This window comes from Eleutherodactylus coqui, chromosome 1 (assembly GCF_035609145.1).
Source record: "Eleutherodactylus coqui strain aEleCoq1 chromosome 1, aEleCoq1.hap1, whole genome shotgun sequence".
In the NCBI taxonomy this organism is placed as follows: domain Eukaryota; kingdom Metazoa; phylum Chordata; class Amphibia; order Anura; family Eleutherodactylidae; genus Eleutherodactylus; species Eleutherodactylus coqui.
In genome coordinates, this window is record NC_089837.1 from 249,388,628 (window position 1) to 249,410,742 (window position 22,115).

A 22,115-nucleotide genomic window follows, 5' to 3' on the forward strand; every position below is an offset into this window, starting at 1 on the left:
CACCCATCATAAAGTGTTGGCATATCCAAGTAATAAGCCTAGTAATAATCTATCACCTGACAAAATGGGAATACCCCTTTAAACTTTAAGCATGCTAAAGGGGTATTCTCTGCTCAAAGAATAACCTCATCCTATCCTACCAAGTCCATCTGCCCACTGCATCTAGTCCGTGAGAGGTGAACAGGTTTACAGGAACTGTCAAATACCCTGTGCTACGAAGCTTACACAACTCACATAGAATTGGCGCTATATAAGAAGCAAAGCTGAGCAAACCTGTATAAATTTGGTATTCTTGTAATTGTACTGACCCACAAAATTAAAGTATAAGGCCACTGTTACACATGCGTTTTTTTAAGTGTTTAACGCTGCATTTTAAATGCGGAACTAAATGTTGTCAAATGCTACCATTGATTTCAATGTGGCTAAAAATGTTCAGAAAAATGTTCCTCAATGAAAAATTGTGAAGACTTTGAATATCCCACCATCTACAGTACATAACATGATCAAAAGATTCATAGAATTTGGAAAAATTCATGTGCACAAGAGACAAGGCTGATGGTCAATATTGGATGCTTGAGATCTTCGCTCAGGCGTCACTGCATTAAAAATGGGTATGATTCTGTAATTCAATTCAATACTTCCAAAAATCATTGTCTGTGAACACAGTTCACCATGCAATCGACAAATGCAAGTTAAGGGCTTTTTCACATGAGCGTAAATATAATGTGATGGCTGTGATTGGTTCATCGAGTGCTGCAGTGATTGGTGAGCCATGCTGCTCGAGAACCAATCACAGCAATCGCTTGCTGGAGGCGGGGTTTTCAAACCCTATTACCAGCAAGCAATCTTCTGTCGGCAACTAAGAACTGCAAGGAAACCCACCGTAATTACGAAGACCAGCCTGTAATGCTAGTTAATGTATTGCTTTTTTTTCATGTAGTCTAGGTAAAGAAAAAAGGTAAAGTCCCCTTGTACAAGCACTGAGTCGTGACCTACTCCTAGGGTAACATCACATTGTGACTAGAGATGAGCGAGTATACTCGCTAAGGCACATTACTCGAGTGAGTAGTGCCTTAGCCGAGTATCTCCCCGCTCGTCCCTAAAGATTCGGGGGTCAGCGCCGGTGACAAGTGAGTTGCGGCGGGGAGCAGGGGGGTGCGGGGGGGGAGAGAGAGATCGCCCCCCGCCGGCCCCCGAATCTTTAGAGACAAGCGGGGAGATACTTGGCTAAGGCACTACTCACTCGAGTAATGTGCCTTAGCGAGTATACTCACTCATCTCTAATTGTGATGTTTTCTTGGCAGACTGTTTTTGCGGGCTGGTTCAGGTAGATGGCTCAAGGTTGACTCAGCCTTCCATCCTTCTGAGGTCGGTAAATTGAGTACCCAGTTTGCAGTAGAGATGACTGGGGAAGGCAATAACAAACCACCACGCAAAAACAGTCTGCCAAGATAAACGTCATGATGTGAGTTGGTCACGACTCGGTGCCTGCACCAGGGGACTTTACCTTTACCTTATTTTACTTATGTACACAATTCATCACAAATGCTTATTAGGGTAACAGAAGTTATGCTTTCTATGCATTAAATGCAATTTATAATATATGTCCACCATTTTCCAGTTCACATAGAGATCTGAGTGACTGTACATGGGACAATTTGTGATGGCTAGATAACTAGTTCAGCACCTCTCCAAAATGGCAGGTCTTGTGGGGTATTCCCAGTATACAGCAGTGAGTACCTACTAAAAGTGCTCCAGGGCAGACAACCAATGAACTTGTGACAGGATCATGGGCACCCAGGTTCATTGATGCTCGTGGGGAGCAAAGGCTTGTCTGTCTGCTATGATCCCACAAAACAGCTACTGAAGCACAAATTGCTGAAAAGTTAAAGGGGTTTTCCAAGATAATTTTTTAAAAACCTGCTGGCCACCCTTAAAAATAATGAACATATATACTCACCTATCCCAGACTCCTGTAGCTCTAGTGCCGCACCTCCTTTTCACCCTGGCAGTGCTCTGTTTAAATGTTGCAGTCAGCCTTATTGCAAAATGCCACCGACTGTTTGCAGACAATCTCAAGGCTCAGTGGCACACCACTGTTCCTTTATTTTTTTTGTCAGGATGGCCAGCAGGCGTTTTTTTTTTTTTTTTAAATCCTGGGAGAACCCCTATAATGCTGACTATAATAGAAAAGTGTCAGAACACACAGTGCATAAGAAGTTATTGTATATGAGACTATGTAACCACAGACAGGTTAGACCAGGGGTGTCAAACTCCTTTTCACCGAGGGCCTCATCAGCCTTATAGTTGCCTTCAATGGTCCGATTCTAATTGTTAATTGTAAGACAGTATAGTAAAAGTGAACCCCACAGTGGCCCAATTGGTAATAAGGTCCCCCATAGCGGCCAGTGACGCACAAGGACACTTCTGCATTTTTATACACATTTTTATACTTGCCTGCATCCAATGTGGTCCCACTGGCAGGTATACCGGCTGCTCTCTTCTTGGGGCCCTCCTGCATACTTGGGCCCCTGATGTCTCCCAGGCCTGCAGCCATGAGTAGAGTTAGGGCCGGTGAGAGGAGGTCAGTGCTGACCAGGCTCTCACTCTGCAGCTGCTCCTCCTCAGCGTTGCTCTCCTCCCTGCAGAGATTATGGTCTCTGCACTCTTCTTCCCTCCTCCGCAGCCGTTGTCAGTCGGCACTCCTCTATTACTGTCTGCACTAGACAGAACAAGCCAAGAGATCACCTACTGACAGCAGCACGGAGGTGAGGGAACTTTGTGCACAGCCGGCGGGCTACAGAAAATGAGGTGGCGGGCCGGATTCGGCCCACAGGCCTTGTATTTGACACCTGTGGGTTAGACTGTCAAATTCTGACTCCTGAAATTGCCTACAATGGACATGTGAGCATCAGATTTACTCCACAAAGCAATGTAAGAAGGATGGCTTGTTCTGAGTAATCAAAATTTGCTTTACTTCATGTGGACAGCTGAGTGCATGTGAGTCAGTTAGGGAAGAGATGGCACCAGGGTACGGTATAGGAAGAAGGCAATAGTCTGCTGGAAAACTATGGGTCATTCATATGGATGTTAATGTACCACGTGCCTAAGCATTGTTGCTGACCAAGTACAGCACTTCTTAGGAGCAACATGTTGACTTGGCCTCCAGATTCCCAAGATCTCAGTCTGATCGAGAATCTGAGGGATTTGTTAGAAAAACAAGTCCAACCCATGGATTCCCACGTTACTATTTAAGGAACTTAAAGGATCTGCTTCTAACATGCCAAAAACTACTGGACACCCTTAGTAGTCTTGTGGAGTCCAGGCCTCAACAGGTCAGGGGGTACAAGAGGAACCTACACTGTACTATTTATTTAAGATTCTTGCAGAATAAGAGTATGTTCACATGGAGGAATTGACAGGGTAGAATGCACTGAAAATTCCGCAGTAAATTCCGCCATGTGAACATACTCTAAGAGGACTTAGCAACATGTATATTAACAAAAATATCATCGCATTGTATGGCATCCACTGAACTGAGCACTGCTGCATATAAACATACAGGATAACTTAAGGCCCATACAGACACAATTTAGACACAAAAGCCGTCTTTTGAGCAATAATTGTTGTGTGTAACTGCACTGACTATGTGCAGTTTGCGTTAAACCATCGCTCATCGTTGTCTTTCAGCATGCTGAAAGACAACGACGAGTCTTATCAGGGATTCACAGCGGGATACAGCTGATACTGTTCTTTCAGCTGTATCCTGCTCCCTGATGACAGGCGGGGTATGAAGGATGCAGCTGTCCAGCTGCGTTCTCCAAATCCCACACGGAGCGCTCGGATGTATAACAGTCGGGCGCTCCGTGCAGAAAACAGCTGGATGCAGAAGACAAGTGGGTGTCCCCCCCCCCCCCCCCCCTTGTCTTCTGCATCCTACGTTCAGAGCGCTCGGCTGCATAACAGCCGGGCACTCGGAGCGGGGAACAGCTGGATGCAGAAGGCAAGTGGGGACACCTCGCTTGTCTTCTGCATCCTGCGCTCAGAGCGCTCGGCTGTATCACACCCGGGCACTCTGAGCGGGAAACAGCTGGATGCAGAAGGCAAGCAGGGACACTTGTATGACAGCCGGGCGCTTCCAGCGGGGAACAGCTCGAAGCAGAGAACAAGCGATGATCTTGTGATGTAAATGACACAACGATTATCGCTCAAAAGACATCTTTTGAAAGATAATCGGTGTCTAAATGGGCCTTTACCCCCTCTCACTGTCTGAGCAATCTATGTGACACCCATACATTGCACAGAGAGCCTCTCTTTACTGCAGCGGTGACACATACATTAAGCAAACAGTGCTGGGGGTCATGTACATTCATATGCAGCACTTAGTATAATGGGTGCTGTAGCAATGGGCAGAGCTGTTTTTTCTAAACAAAATATATATATCACAGCTTGTCAACAATTTCCAACGATATACAGCTGAACTGGACTATAGTCATAGTAAAAGAAGGCATCAGATATCAGGAAAAAAAATGATGGGTATACTGTACCTCTATGAAGGTACACGTATAAATATTAGAAAAGGCATTAAGTATGAACTGATGATTTGTGTGAATATACTTTTAAATGTTGCACTGTACTTACTACTTACAAAGCGCAGTATATCAATCCTAGAGGCTAGGGCTGCACTTTGGCCAAGGCATGTGTCACACAGCCAAACTGCCATACTACATTGTAACCTAATGTAAGTTAATGCAGTCATGTAGCAACAAGCAACTTGCCAGGAATCGACAATCAAAGAAAATTCATAGTCACAGAAACTTGCAAGTTACAACGTGACTGAATTCACTTACATTAGGTTGCGGTATAGCATGTCAATACTGCGATCTTTGGCCACCATGGCATGTGTTGCAGCCAAAGTTATTGTGTAGCCCTAACCATAAAAGGCTTGCTAAATTAAATAATATCAACAATCGGGTTTCATGACCTTCATTTGAATAATAGTGACTTTTTAAAGTTTAATCTTATTTTATACAGTTCACCTTCAAATGGTTGTACAGGATGAGAAAAACATGGCATTATTCTTCTACAAACAGGTTGTCTGCAGGTCGGTTGTGGTACTTCAGCTAAGCCTCTTGGAAGTGAATGGGGGTGAGCTGAAATATGTCATGCAACCAGGGCAGTGTAATGGCTTTGTTTTTGGAAAAAACAGCCATGTTTTTCAAATCCTGGACAATCAATTTCATGTCGTAAAAAAAAATCAAGCGCCTAGAAGGAGTTGTCGGAATCAAATTAAACTTTATATGTGAGATTGGAACGTTAATATAAGAGCAAAAGGATAATTTATTGCAGAAAACGGAACACGTAAAGGGAGGTTGATACGACCATCCAGCTTCTCACATTTAAATGCACCCCTCTCAAACTCTGTTAACTGGGCAAAACCTCTTCTCTGCATTGTACATTGGTCAACAAGCTCTACACAAGCTGAAAAAGAGGTCACCACCCAAAGTATCCTCTGAGAACCTTTTTATAGGCCACGGGTGAACCACTCTTAGGCCTCATGTCCACTTGCACGCATAGATTCCATTGCTGAATCCCGCAGCGGAATCCTGTTTTCCCCCCTAGACATTGGGAGAAAAAAAGGTTTTCTTACCTCTCGGGCTCCAGCACGGATCTCCTCTGTGCCGGCCAGATCTTCTTACTTCAGCACGGCGGATTGCGTCCAGACGTGCCAGCAACGTGCCGGATGCATGTGTAGTGCATTTTTTGTTTTGAACGTCCTGCTTTGCCGTGGATCCGTGGCACAGCCACAGTGACAGCTGTGGCTTTGCTGCAGATAAGATGACTTTAATCGACTTCAATGGAAGCCGTCCCACAGGATCTGCAGACGAAAATGTAGAATGCTGCGATTTCTTCCCACGCGTGCAATCCACACGGTGGGAAAAAAAAATCCCATCCGCTTGCTTTAAATTGCCCTCCGAATGCTAATGCATCCCTATGGACTTATGGAGCTGCGGATCTCCCTCGTGGCAGACACGCATGGATTTTATAATTAAAATCCACATGTGGACATTAGGGCTTAGGCCTCACGCCCACAGCCGGGTTGGATTCCGACTGCAAGATTCACGCAGTGGGATGCAACTTGTGCCCCGGCATTGACCTCCCGCTTATCTGTCCAGCGTCTTCTCTCTGTGGTCTGCAATGCGCCGGGTGGCGCACAGCCACACATGTGCAGAGCAGAGCTGGCGCGTCATTGGTGACGTTTCTGTACGAGCCTCTGTGAGGCCCGATACAGAAATACGACATGCCGAGAATTTTAATACCGCGCAAGTTTCCATGCAGTCAAATCGCAGCTGTCAGTATAGGATTGCATAAATTAATGCAATCCTATGGCAGCATGCAACGGCGGAAATTTCGCCACAGAATTTCCATCCATGGGCATTGGGCATCATATAGAAAGGATCTTTTGAATTATATTAAAAGCTTGTAAACAAAATAGTATTTGTTACTAACACCAGCAGTTTTATTACACGTTCTTTCTAAAAATACCATTTTTGTTGCCTATATCACATGAACACTGTGTTCAAGGCAAACCAGATTCTTGACAATATATGGAATATTATTGTTTCACCTATTAGAGAAAGCAGTGATCAATAAAATGTGTGTGTACTTCAAATGTGATGTGACTACCAAGCACAACTGCCAATTACATTCATTATTAGATTTTCAGTGTTCATTGCAAAAATAAATACAATCAGGAATAGTGATTGTCTAGATATTGTCTAGATATAAGCGCTGCGGAATAAGTTGGCGCTATACAAATAAAGATTATTATTATATTATTATATTGCTAGAATACACGTCACAAACATTTTAGCCTGTTTTAATCACTCATGTTTCAGTATTTCATAAGTAAAATAATAGGCGATTCACAACTTTGGTAATGTTTCAAAAGTAAATAATAATATGCAAGGCTTTTTTATTGATACATCATCTTGTGAAAGATGTAGAGTGACAGGCACAGCACCCTTTCATCTTATGTGGAACTGCCTTTGTCTTCGGGGTTGCTGGGAACAAGTTCTTCAATTCATCAACAAGGTCTATAATGCTTTGATTAATCAGGACCTTATAATTTGCTTGCTGGGGCATGTATCTGAGGTAGAGGTATCAGAAAACATAAGAATTACAGTAGCCAGGCTTTTATATCAGACTCCTGAACTAATTGCTTCTCAACAGAAAGACAATAACCTTTCACCAATATCGGAATTTATAGCAAGGGTTAATAGGCATATATGCCTAGAAATCATTGTGTATAAAAAGAGGGGTACTATGAGAAGCTGTGTGCCTTTTGTTGAGCACCCATGAGCTCACCCCACTTGCTCTAACGTTTTTCCCGAATTTTATTTAGGTAGTCATGTGAGATAAGTGGTAGGATAAAATATATTTTTTTATCTCACGTCACAATAGTTTTTCAGCTACTGTACTGATGTTTGCTTGCTTTTTAACATGGTCAAGTAGAAACCCTACACTTGAATGTTAATTAATGCTCATTATAATATACAGTTTTTTCTCAATGTCCTTCACAATACCAGTAATTTTGACTTGGGGGTGGGGGGTGTCTTTTAAGATTTTTATATGTTGTCAAAAAATCTCAAAACTACGGCATTAAGAAATATATAAAATGCAGTTAGAAAATATTGTAAATTTTACACAAAGTTCAACAGAAAACACTTCACTGTTATTTATTTGATAAAATACAATTACCGTATATCTGAAACATATTTGTGTTAATTCCACTTACTGCGCCAACACAAAAATGGCAGCAAGAACTGCTTTCTTTTATGTTTTAAACTTGCCAAAAATTATTCAAAAAATAACGTATAGTTAAATTTCCATCCACATAGAATATATTGCATTGCCTGAAGCACTCGTGTAATCTGACATGTTGGCTTTGTAGATGAAGGTATGCAGGATCTATTTAGTAGAAAACATATATGTACCAAAATATTAAGCTTCACACCTTGGACATTAGAAAATAAATGAACCTCTGTTTTGGATATTCTTTTCTTCTAGCCGTAGAAAGTGGCAGTGACATCTGAGGTACATGATATCCTTCTACATGTGATGCAATAAATAAAATAAAGAAGCTACGATTTTAAGACCCAAAGTGTGATCCAATTATTATGATTATTGCTTGTACAAAGATAACTTTCACAACCATTATTATATTGGATGTGAACAATCCTTTATTGGGTTGGATGAACATATGCATTTTTTTTTTTTAGCGAACTCAAAAGTTTTCTTTCTTTTGGATCGACTGTTGGCTTGGGGTGAAAAAACTGTATCAGAAACTGCAACATATAATCAATTAAACTATAAGAACTCCTAGAACATAAAAGCTACATAGAACTAGTTAGGTGTAAGGACTTCTACCCAGTAGTGTTTTTTTTTTTTTTAACGCTGCGATATCACTGCGTTTTTTCAATGGGACTTTCTAATGTTAAAATCGCATCGCACAAAAATCAATATATATATATATTTTTTTGTGACTTTTGTGTGATGCGATTTTTAACATTAGCAGGTCCCATTGAAAAAAAAAGCAGCGATATCGCAGCATTAAAAAAAATGGTAGTGGGTAGAAGCCCTTACAAGGCATGTTCGTTCAGGCTAGTATCTCTACGTGAAGCTGAACTAAAATCACTGAATAGCCTATGAAAATTTTTGTGTTAATCCAGCATGCTGGGCAGTGAACAGATTTATCGTTTAATACAATGAACTTCAGTGGAAAAAGCTATATTAAAATGATACATACGTATTTATGTCAGAAAACTCCCACATACTACGGACACCTGTGCACCTATTATTTTTGAAGGAAGCTGGAATAGCAGAAATTATAAACCATGCTGCAGTTGTCCCTAGTTATATAGAATAGTGTTTCTCAGTGTTCCTAAACCAAATACCACTTATTCAAATAAATTACACTAAAATACTCCAAGGCCATTATCATGTACTTTGCTGCACAGCATGAGAACAGTGTAAATGTCCCCTAAACACAAGGCATTATACCCTTCTGGATTCCCATGTTGAGAAGCTACAATATTAAATATGTCATGTTGTTATGTTATTCACCTCTACAGATCCACTGGACACTACTCATTAGTTTGATAACAACTGTACATATGTCTGTAGTTTTTTTTATTTCAGTACTTTGCTCTATATAATGCCTTATGCATTATTTAGCAGAAAACGGATCTAGCCTTGTGACTACATTCCCTTGGGACATCTACCAATAGACTTTGCACTAAGATTCTGTGAGCTAGCCAAAGTGCAAATAATTAGAAAGCAGAGTTGAGCTGTCAGAATACACTAAATTTACTAAGATTACTTCTGAGATACTTAAGCCAGAAGGTATTTGTGCAGCGTATTAAGCGTGAAAAAATGTGCGCGCACAATGCGCTGTGAATAGAATCCATTGATTTCAATGGGTTCGTTCACATAAGCGTGTTTTGTGTATGCATTTTGTTCGCGTGAAAAAATATGCAGCATGCTCTATTTTGTGCGTACTTGCGCAGGGAAAGAACACATACTAATTACACTAATTTTCTTTTTTAATTAATGAGAGCGTGGTTGTGTGTTTTTATGTGTGCACAAATGCACATGATTTATACATGCAAAAAGTACAGTAAAACACGTGCAGGCAAAGACGCAATGCTCATTACGCAAATATGCAGCGCGAATGCACTCAAGCCCACTTGACAACAGCCTTACATGGTCAACTGAAAGGTGCACACAGTTATAAGGGTTTTTCAATGGGGTTTTCAGGTCACATCCTTCTAACATTATAACATTATCAAAGTATTTTCATGATGGATTAAAAATGTGCAGTTCAGACATAAAAAATATTTTTTGTTCATTGAAGAATAACATGCAAATAGGACAGAGCCTGAATGGCAGTGCTTGTTGACCTTACAACTTCTTAAGGGCTCATTCACACGAATATAAATTCGCAGCATATTACGCAGTGTAATACACATTGTTTTCAATGGGTTCATTCATGGCTGTGTATTTTTCACACAATTTTTTTTTAACATGTAAAAAAATGCAGCTTGTCCTATTTTGGTCCCTATTACACCCCCAAATCGACTACTAGCATCAATGGGCTTGCATGAATATTCTGGAAACCTATTGAAATACACAATACAGCTGTGTGAAGGAGCCCTAATGCAAAGCCACATGATCTCAATGTGATGCCGTGCATAGGAAGATTTATTTAGAAGGAATGATGGTAGAGGAGCAGTCATCAGTATATATGGAGTTTGATAGATATGTACTATACAAGTCCTATATGCCTCTATGACAGCCCTTTTATGGCTCCGGACAAATTGGCGATGTAATATGGCCGTGTACATGGTTTCTTATAATAGGAAGCTATTTATTGTTGAAAGTCAAAAAGACACCACACAATGATCACCACCAAGTCTGTTGACATCCCTTTTTTTTTCTTCTGAATAATTTAGGCAAAAATCATATTCTCCAAATTTAAGTAATCTAGGTCTAGCTTGGAATGTGAATATTTGCTTTGGGCTGTGATGATGATAATTACAGTCAAAGCAATGTGCAGCTATTAGTGTCTCTTGACGCTGTCAGTAAGCTAGGGGTTTGACAGGAGGAACGCCCCTGTCACACCCCTAGCTCCTGATAGGGTCAAGAAACAAAGTTCCCAAAGCTCCTGGAAGGACCTACTAGCTGTGGACAGCACTGACACGCGCGGGGGAGCCGAAGCCATACTGCAAGAGCAGTGAAACCCGGGAACCTCAGTGACAGCGCTCCGCCTGCTTTGGCTGCAGGGGAAGCAGACACGGGAGGCAGCAGTGGCGGACTTACGTGGGGACACAACTCACAGCCCTCCAGCCTGCTTGGCCATTTGTTGCACCGCAAGGGGAAGGTAACTTTGCCGTAGGTGCAGGAGTGCAACCCAGGGACACCAGCGCCAAGGAGACTTACACGCCTCCCAGCTGCCTTGGCTGCGGGGGGATCGGCAGCACAATTATACACTGCCGGTACACGGTGAGCAACAGCAGTATGGACTCCACGGGCGCAGGGGGAGTGGTGGGGAAGAGCAGCGTGGCGTCTTTTATTATTTATGTCAGGGATGGAGGGTTAGGGTGAGGGGTAAGCGTCACAGTTAGGCTTATATTTAAACTGTAAGCCTAACTGTAACACCCACCTCTCACCCTAACCCTCCATCCCTGACATAAATGAAAAATGATTCCACGCTGCTCTCTGCCTCCACAGCTGGCCTTAGTCGGCTGAAAGGACCTGCAGCACAGGCCACTGTGGAGCCAATCAGGTACAGGGGGCATCACCCCCCTGTCAATCTTTACTCCACCAGGATTTCCTGGTGGCGTCAAGATACACTAATACCCAATGTGCATAGGTTCCACTAGTTTTAAGAAATTCACAAGTGTACAGTTGGGCTCAGAAATTTACATACACCAGGCAGATTTTTTTAGCAGTCTACTTTTAATTTAAAAGAAAACATGAGTGGCCAAACTAATCATATGTATGTTATTTTTAATGCGTTTCAGCTGAAAACCCTATACATCACAGAAAAACACAACCAGTAAACAAACTATGGTAGCAAAAGAAATAAGAAAATAGTCCTGTTCAAAAGTTTACATATCCTCAGGCATTTCTCACACGGATGTAATGACCTGCGCGCTGTGTGCGTATCTCTCACACACGAGCAAGCAGAAAGTACGCAATTATTATGTACCGACAATCCCCATACACTACACTTGACATGTATGGGAGATTGGTACTGTGTATTATGCATGCAAAAACTGCACAACTTAGGGCTCATGCCCACGACTGTGTTGTCACTGCGCATTACACGCAGTGAGTGGAGTTAATGAAAGTCAATAGACTTTCATTGATTGATGCACATGTGCGTGTAAACACTGCTTATCAATACGCATGAGAAATAGATCGCAGCACGCTCTATTTCTCTGCTCACAGCATGAGCCCTATACATTTGTATGGGCTGCGTATGAAACGCTGTCCATACGCAATACATTGCATATAGGCAGCGTGAAGAGTCACACCACGAATGTGCGGCTCTCTGTCGGCAAAGCCAATGTTTACAAATTGGTAAAACACTGCGGGAAGACCTGCAGCGTTTTACGCATACACCCATGGTAATGAGCCCTAATACGCAGTGATCATACACTATTAGAAAGATTCCTTAGGTCCAATCAAACTCTGCATTGCCTCCTTTTGCTTTAGTGACGGCTCGCAGTATTTGTGATATTTGGGAATGAAGAACTTTAAAGATTTAACATCTGTCCTAGGATTACACTTGGAAGCTGCCATTTAAGTAATTTCCAATATAATTGTAAAAAGTCTTCCTACCAGAAACATATTGCAAGATCTTCTGACAGCAAGGCCGGTTTCGCACTGCCGAGAAAATCGCGTGAGATTTGTGCGTTGAGATGCACAAATATGAACTCCATTCTTTTGAATGAGGTCATACACATGAGTGATCTTTTTTTTTCCCCTGCGTGGCACCACAATGCTATGTGGGAGCAAATCATTGTATATTCTATCTGGCTGAGTGATGTCACATTGTAGCCCTATTATTCTAAATAGGGCCGTTGGCAGCAGCACCGGTCACATTGAAAGCAATGGGAGGAACCCCGCGATCCTCTGCGGCGGCTGTGACAGCGGCGCGGCCAGAGAATTCCTTTCTTCCCCGAAGTGATGCAATGCTGTTTTCCCATGAAAACACCTCACATTCACGGGGGCTTTCACATAGTGGGCAATGTGATATAGAGGCAGGATTCATGGCCCCATATCACACTCGCAGGTATGAAGTTAGCCTAAGGGTGCCTTTCCACTAGCCTTTTTTATTGCTGCGTTTATTTTTCACGCGATTGTCCATGGGACTTTCTAATGTTAAAAACGCAACGCAGTGCACCAAAAACGCAAGTTGTGCTGCGTTGCGTTGCATTGCATTTTTAACATTAGAAAGTCCCATTGACAATCGCGTTTAAAAAAAACGCAGCAATAAAAAAAGGTTAGTGGAAAGGCACCCTAAGGGCTCTTTCACACGGCTGTAGGCATGTTTATGTGTGCCAACCATAAAAATCTAATCTAACGTTTCTGCGTCCATTCAGATGGCCTAGGCCCGACGCATATACGTCAAGGCCGCAATGCTGTTGGACAGGGAGAGACACCTTAGCTCTGCTAAGCTGTCTTCCCATTCCCTCACCGGCTTACATCCTCTCTCCTCCCCTCCGGCTGCTTGCAATGTTAGGGGGCGGGGGCGGAGCTAAGCTCCTGACCTTCCCCGTCCCTTGCCCGCAGCCAGCAATGTAGGGGGGAGAGCTTAGCTCCACTCCGCCCCCTCCCATTGCAAACAGCCAAAGGGGAGGAAGAGAGAAGGAGGATGGAGTTTAGCAGTCAAGCTGCTAAACTCACTCCCAACTCCCTTCTCCAGCCACTGTCATTGGCTCCCATAGGGGTCTATGCAGCAGCCAATGTATTCTGGGCAGAAAGATAGTTACAGGACTATTTTGCTGCCCGGCGTAAAAGCGTCCAGTGCTATATTAGCCATTAGGGCGCTTTTACGCAGCGGGAATACACCTGTGGGATCTGCTGCATTGGAATCCAATGTATCAGATGGTAGCGTATAACGCCGGCCGTGAAAACAGCGGCCGATATACGCTCGTGTGAATAAGCTCTAAGGGTGGCTTTACATGGAACAACTATTATCCGAATTATCGCTGAATCAAGCAAATGTAAGTTATAGTTGTCCTCTGTAAACACGGCCACGAGCCACCAATAGGGTGACAAACAAATTCATTCAATAGTCGCTTTTTTTAGCTTACCTAAAAATAGTCACTGGTTGGTTGGTTGGTTGGTTAAATCATCATGTGGCATAAAAAGGCAATTGTTTGTCTTTCAACTAATAAACTTTGCAGGGAGGTATGTGCTTCAGGGACAGCAAATATGAACAAAAAGCAAACAGACAACAGTTGTTTGTTCTCTAACAGCTCACTGTAGTGACTATTTTGAACAACTTTCGAGTGAAACCAACACAAAGTTCCATTAGTCTAAACGACTGCACAAGCGCCGATATCACCTTTAGGCAGCTTGCAGACGGGCAGAAATTCCACCCCTGGAAGCTGCCATAGGATTGTGTTAACAAACGCAATCCTATGCAGATGGCCGCGCGAAATCTCGCGCAGCAAACAAATCGCAGCACGCTCCACTCGCCGGCCGCCGGCTCCGCTTTGCGCACCGGCAGCCGGTACATAAAAGAGCCGGGGCCGTGGGAGCAGGTGAGTGTCACGCTGCTCTCTGCAGACGCTCTGGTCAGGTCCCGCTGCAAGAATTCTCTCAGCCGGATCCGACCCGGCCGTCTGCAGGTGGCCTTAAGGTTGTTAGCGCTTGCTGTTTTGCGGACTTCTCGCTTGCTTCTAACTCAGTGCATTCTATGTGAAGCGCTGAGAGGGGAGCGTTTTCACGCAGCGAGAATCCCGTGATCCAACGACATTTTATGCTGACTGACAGTCAGCGGTAATGAGAGGTGAACGAATAGTAAACTATTTTTTTTTGCATTTACATGGGATGATTATCGCTGAATTTTATTTGTTTGAACGAATTTTGAGCGATAATCATCCGGTGTAAATGGCCCTTTAGCCAACATTGTAAAGTATGTAAATAGATCTGCTTGCAAAAAACAACATAATGGGACAGATTTACTATTGAAAATTCGACAGAAAACTGTTTTACATACTTTGCTCAAGATTTGCTTTGTTTTACACACTTTTGAACACTTTTTTTTTACTACGTCTGACAAATGGGCTTTTGGGGTGTGGCCCAAATGCAACATCATGGTGCAATTTTTGGTGTAACCTAAGCCAGCTAACAGGTGGTATAAAGTTAGAATAGACAGTCTTAAAATTTGACAGATTTATCATTCATCAGAGCCACTTTGATAAAACTGGTGCATTTTAAGACTGTTCAGTCTAACCTTGCACTGTCTTGACTATTCGAAAGTATTAGTTAATCTGCCCCAGTGTCTTCATCTCCTAGCTCTGTGCACGATGATAGGCTCTATTGACACATCACTGCATTTGAGATACAGGTAGTTGGATCGGTATTTCAATAATTAACAGATCCTGGCCTCAGAACAAGTGAGTGTCATACTTTGGGCAAACATCTGTGCCCACACGCTGCACAGTATGAGTCCTGCAATGGAGCAATACCACTGTTGTGTCTAATTCGCCTTGCCCACTTTCAGCAACACAGCCAATAGGTGTTCTTGCTGTAGGCAAGGGAAAAGCCCTGAATTGCTGACTGTAAAATCTATTACAAGGAGGCTGCCTGTTGTAATGTTCTTTCTTAAAGTAACAGCAGCACAAAAACACTGCAGCAGTGCTAATCGCAATTAACGACAAGCTTACAAAAGCTTGTTGCCCCTTGTGTATTTTATAACAGTTTACTGAACATTACAGATTTGAAGCAACTATGAAAAAGCATGGATACAGCGTGATAACCCAGCCTAAGTGTATATAATTAACCCAAATATTCAAAGGCATGGAATCCTTTCATCAGGGAAATCTGTGAGATTTCAGATAACATTATGATTACTAAAGGATACACATAATTAGTTAATTAATGCACTCTTGATATTTCTTAATGCTTGCAAAGACTATACAGAAACCAATAAAATTGTTTCTGTTACTGCCCACTGCAAGTAAAAAGGCAGTAAATATTCTAAAAGTGGTTGGAGATGAACATTTTCTCATTATGTCCTTTCAAGGACAGTTTTAGACTTTAGCCGCCGTGGACACCGTTTCTGTCTCTTTGCTCATTTTTGGAGGAGAGAAACTGAAATAAAACTGAAAAAGATGGATCCATTTTTCCCATTGATTTCAATGGTGTTTCAAAAGACCAAAAAGCAAACGGAAAGTCTTCTGTTTGCTTCCATTCCATCAGGTTTCAGTTTTTTTAATGGAAAAATAACGCCGCAGACTGAGCTATTTTACCATCCAAAAAAACGGAAACCTAACGAAATGGAAGCTTTTCCGTTTGCTTTCCGCTTTTTTGAAACCCCATTGAAATCAATGGGGGAAAAAAATTATCTTTTTTTCCATTTAATTCCAGTTCCCCTCCACCAAAAATAGTGCAGATAGATGGAAACTCTGAACTGAGCCCTAATGCAGGTCTAAAAGCAGCCTAACACTTGGGATTCACTAAAATCAGATTTAATGAAAATCTAAAAAGTACACAGTAAAATAAACCTTTAGATTTTTTTAAAATAAATTATCCTATTTGCAGATGATGAGGAGGCATTTGCAGATGCCTTAATAGAGCTCTGATGTAAAACTGTTAATTGATCTTGGCTATAAGGATAGACTTGCATTTGACATAAAAATCAACCACAAAATTCACGTCTTACAAGTGAATTGGTTGCACATTTGCAAAGGAATGTAGATTTTGCAGTGGATTTGGCTGTGGCAGATATTTTTGCTACATGTGAGTCCACCTTAATAGTGTTTTCCGAACCTGTCCTCAATGAACCCCAACAGTCCAAGTTTGAGGATTTCCCACACTTAAAACATGAGCTAATTAATTGAGGGAAACTAACTCAATCACCTGTAAACCTTTAAGGAAATAGTCAATATATGGCCAGTAGGAATACTTTGAGAACTAGTTTGGAAATACTGATCCATAGAATGTACTTATCAAGACAGGCCAACTCAGATCGAATCATACATTGACCTACATAACAATGCTCCTTTTGATCACTACAATTGATGCATATGTGGTGATGAAAAGGGAAACTACAATATGGGGATTTCTACAGCTATTATATATGTATGTATGTACACACACACACACACATATATATATTTCTTATGTTATTTATTAAATCAAGACAAGAATACAAAATAATAAGAATAATAAGAACCTTCACACACAGGGTGTCACATAGAATTCAAAATTGGACATCTGGGCTAGAATTGGGTAATGTGATTAAGCCTATAATCATCTTTATGCTTTCAAACCAAGTATCTAGAACTATTATATACATAGTATCATATATAGTCCGTACATAAAAAGCAAGTGATGTCACTGAACCCGGGTTTAGGGAAAATATATGGAATGTCTGCTGCGGAAATGTCATATGAAACACTAATGTTTATAAGTAATAAAGCATTCATAAGAACTGACCTGGATTCTTAGGCGACTTCTTTAAAGATTTGCTCATCTTCTACAGGACCTATTGTAAAAGTAAAAGTTTTGTCAGTCTCATGATACGTTTTGTTTTCATCACTTTTAATACCACATTAGAAGTCATAACAGACTATTGGCTATTGTGAACTAATGACCTTCGGATTGTGTTCACAAATTAACTGACGTTGCTTCCAAATGCACAAATGCCAAAGCTATGAGGGGATCCCCTATTACAGATGAGGAAGTGTAAGCCCTGCCATTATAATGAAAACAATGAATGGTATCAGATAAGAATACATCAAACTCCCTGCACAATAGAATGAGTTCTTTCCACTTATTAATATTTGATGGAAAAAAGTAACCAGAGGACAAGTTATTATTCCCCTACAGTGCTTATACTACACAAGAGGTCAATAGGAGAAAGGCACTGTGTAAACATGGACCCTTGATCATCTGGTTAATTAGAGTTTTCTGCTTAGGGGACAGTCCTGTCTTGTCATTGATTGGTCACTGCTCAAATTTCCTATGAATTATTCTCAGCAAACCTACTGTGTCAGAATGATGCAGATATGGTAAATTATGATTCATTTTGATTAATCCTCTTTATTGCAATCTGTCATCAATAAAGTGCCAAAAATATCATTATATTGACATTTAGTGCAGAACTGTTACTTGATGTAATGGGAGGAGACTGCAGGCCTACAAAAGAAATATTCCATTCACTATTTCTATAACTAGCAATAATCTCTAGACAAATCAATCTATGTAATGTTGCGGATGTTCGTTCCATCTACAGACTATTTTTTAGGCTAGGGATGTACATTAGAGATCTAGCAGCAGTGTCCGAACTTACAATAATGCCAAAATGAAAGAATAGCTAATATTTTTGGATAGTGTAGAATGAGGCTATCAAATGAAACCCTTGCATCATGTTACGTAGCCTGCTTGATACTTTGATACAATGTCAAAATATTCAATAATCAGCTTAATAAAAAAAAAATTCCATATGAAATTACAACTTTTTTGCTTTCATTAAAACCATGTCTAGAAATATATTTATGTTTAAGCTGCCTGCACACTACCGGGTTTGAATTGCGGAATCCGCAATTGTCTCCTGCGCAGACGATATGCGGCATTACGCACCAATCCAAATCAAGGGAGCATCTGCATGTCCGCTCACACGAGCGGACAGCGACTGTGATTTTCCGCTCCCGGAGGACAAATCGCAGCATGCTCCATTTTCGTGTGCTACATTTTAAGTCAATGGAAGCCCCCAAAAATCCTTGTCGCAGAGTCCCCTGCCACTGCTGTCATACAGCAGTGGCAGAGGATCGCAATCCTCACCCATTGATTTCAATGGGGCTGGCACTGCTGCCGCTGGCCCTATTAGAAACAATGGGCGAGAACGTAAAAATAATGGACATGCCTCGATTTTGTTTTAACGCTGCATCGCAAGCGTTAAAACTTCGCAAATTTGCATGAAGCCATTGGCTTCATAATTTTGCCACACTTACAGAAAGCATTTTCTTGCAAGTAACAAAGAAAAGAGCACTGCAGTACATAATTGCAAACTCTACTTAAGCTTCTATAGGAGCTGAAAAAAAAGGGGGAGTTTAACAGCGTCCAACACTGGGAAAAGAAGACAGGTGCCCCTATTTAACTATTATAAGTCATTCCAAGGATTTATGTCGATCAAGGGATCTCCGCACTGCAGCACTTATTTTCGTTAATACGCTGCCTGTGTGAACGGACAAGAAAATGCGGCTAAAGCTTGGGACGTGATCGCAGCTATTCTTTATTTACGCAATTTTTGGCAGTGATGCGGCCAATGTGAAAATGCATCGCTCGTGTGAAAGAAGCAATAAAATCAGCAAAGACAGCCGAAGGAGCACCGTGTTGAAGTGAGCACTGTAGCCCCCTCGTTCTGGTGATTTGCAGGAGTCTCAGTAGCAGGAACCCCCACTGATCCAAACTTTTGACTTATCTCTCTGACATGTGAAAAGTTTGTGAAAACTACAGCTATTCTTTTAAGGGTGACCATATACATTAGATAGAAGTAGGTTAATGGTTGAACAAGTGATTGTCTGCTGAATCATAGTTTTGTGGATGCAGACATTCACTTTTTAGTCCACATTGGCCATCACATTCATTCACATGATGATGCTGCAGTTACAAATACTGTGTGAGTTCTGCTCCTCAATAATCTACTATTTACCTGATCAGTGTGATTTGCACAACGGGGATTCATATGACATCTTTGGTGATTGACTGATGGTCATTACTATGGACTGTCCAGTCTATAGACTATACCATTCTACTGTGCAGACAGGGCACACTGCACAGCTATAAAAAAGGGATGTGAGCAGAATTTTAAAATTGTATGAGCCTGTAACTAAGTAAATAAAAACTGTAAAAAGTAGTAGAAAGCAGACAATCCCTTTAACCCCTTACGAACGTGGCCCTTTTTTTGAATTCATTTTAATTTTTTCCTCCCACTTAAAAAAAATAAATAACTTATTTATCCAGCAACATAGCAACAAGCTGAGGGCCTGTTTTTTGCAGGATGAGTTGTATTTTTCAATAGTTCTATTGAAAGTACCATATAATGTACTGAAAAACGTAAAAAAAAATTCTGAGTGCAGTAAAATGGAAAAAAGAGACAATTCTGCCATGTTTGGGGGTATCTTGTTTCTAAGGTGTAGAGACTACAACTAAAATGACATGATAGCTTTATTCTATGGATAAAGATTACTACAGTGCCAAATTATATATAATTTATTTTTTTCCTGTACTACTTTTAAAATATTAAATATATTGGGAGAAAAACTTTTTTATCGCCAACTTTTTATTTTTCTGTCGATTTAGTTGTGTGGAGCTCAATTTTTGCGGGATATCCTGTAGTTTCTATTAGTACCAGTTTAGAATGCATATGACTTTTTGATCGCTTTTCATTACATTTTTTCTTGGAAATGGATTGACCAAAAAAGCATAATTCTGACATTGTTTTTTTTTTTTTCAGATGACGTTCACCGTGTGGAATAAATAACATGCTACGTTGATAGAGCAGACTTTTATGGACGCAGCGATAGCAGATATAATAAAAGAATCTAAATTAAAAAACATTAGTGTCACGTCACAGTCAGCACACGGTCAAGTCTCTGCCAGCACACATTTGTTTCTGTGGATGCTATTCTGACTAGTTAGGGTTAACATCTCCTGTGCTTACTAGTTCAGGTTAATTAGGCCTGCAACTGTCAGCAAGGTGTGGCTGGTGATTGACATTTCTGTCAATCAGTCAGCTTCTCCCTCTTCCCTATATAATCCCGCTCTTCCTGGCTGGGAGTTGCCGATAATTTTCAGTGTTCCCTGAGCAGTCAGCCTGCTCAGAGCTCCTGTGTTCGGGTTTATTCCCTGTTTTTGTACCTGTTGTTTGTTTGGCATTCAACTGTTCGTGTCTTTCAGTTATTGTCTGTCTCTGTCTTGTTCCTTTGTTGCCAGCACTCTGGTTCCCCTTGAACCCCCGTTCTGTTTTCATGCAAAAAAGTGGGGCTGTGTCTTTTGGGACGAGTGCTCCGCTGTGAGGTGGGTTCAGTCTGAGGGGTTCTGAGTGCCCTGCTCTGTCCATTACCTCACTTCTGTGTCCGGCCTGCATCTAGCCACCTGTATTAACTAGTTTTCATGTCTATTCTGGCTGCCCTTGTGCCAGGTTTCTGTTTGAATTCTAGGACGAAGGTAACAATAAGTATGACAAAAAATGGCATCATGAGATTAATCTTCTTCAATGACAACATCAACACTGGACATTACCCAACATTTTTCATAGAATTTGAAAGCCAGCTGCAGAATGGTTATTTTCAGCAACACAGGATGACTTATCACATGTCAAATCAGAGAATAAGAGAAATCAGTTCATTCTTTGAGGACAGGATCATCTTGAAGAGTCTGTGGCCACCAAGATCACTGGACCTCACACCAGCAGACTTTTCCCTGTGGGGCTACTTAAATAGTAGTATTTGCCAATAAAACCTATTCTGTTGCTATACTGAACAAGAACATTAGATGTGAAATTGCTGCAATCAATACGGGCATGTGGCAGTGCTTTCAGCAACATGGAGCACCAGGTTCAGAACTGCTTGGAGGTTGGTGGTGGTCACTTCAAACATACTCTGTGATGACTGTGAGTTTACCAAGAATTTAGCTAGGCATCAGAATTCACTCTTGTGAAATATGATTATCCCGAAGACAAATATTGAGAAATTACTGCATTGGGCTTTAAGTAAGATGCCCTTTTATTTTATCAGTTTTTTTTGTAGGGAAGGATGTAAAATATATGTTACATACATCTTTCTAATATACTCTGGGGGGAATTTATTACATAGTAGTAATACAGTATGTTAAGCCGAAAAGACATCCATCCATCCAGTATTGAATCACTTGTCAGTTTACTGGAGTAAAAAAAATGTGACGTTTTCTGCACATAATATGTGTGTAGATATTTGTGGCTTTTTCTGACACTCTTCCCATCTTAAAATAAAAGTGGGCAGAACTTGAGGAGAGCATTGTCTCTTATGGCCCAGCAGATTTACTATAAATTTATATCAGAAAGTAGCATAAATTATAGCACAAAACCTATGTCAGATCTTAGCTGCCATAGATGTGCTTTTCTGGAGCACATACAGCCAAAAGATGCCCCAAATGTATTAAATTTGGCATGTCACTCCAGCATAATTTGAATTAAGACCAGTGTGTTTCAATTCCCCACAATTTTCCAGGTCTTTTCTTATTGTCAGGGCTTAGACAGATGGACATGATTTGTTCCTGTTATGCGGCCGTGAAAATCAATGGTTGATTTTGTTTTCACTAGCAATATT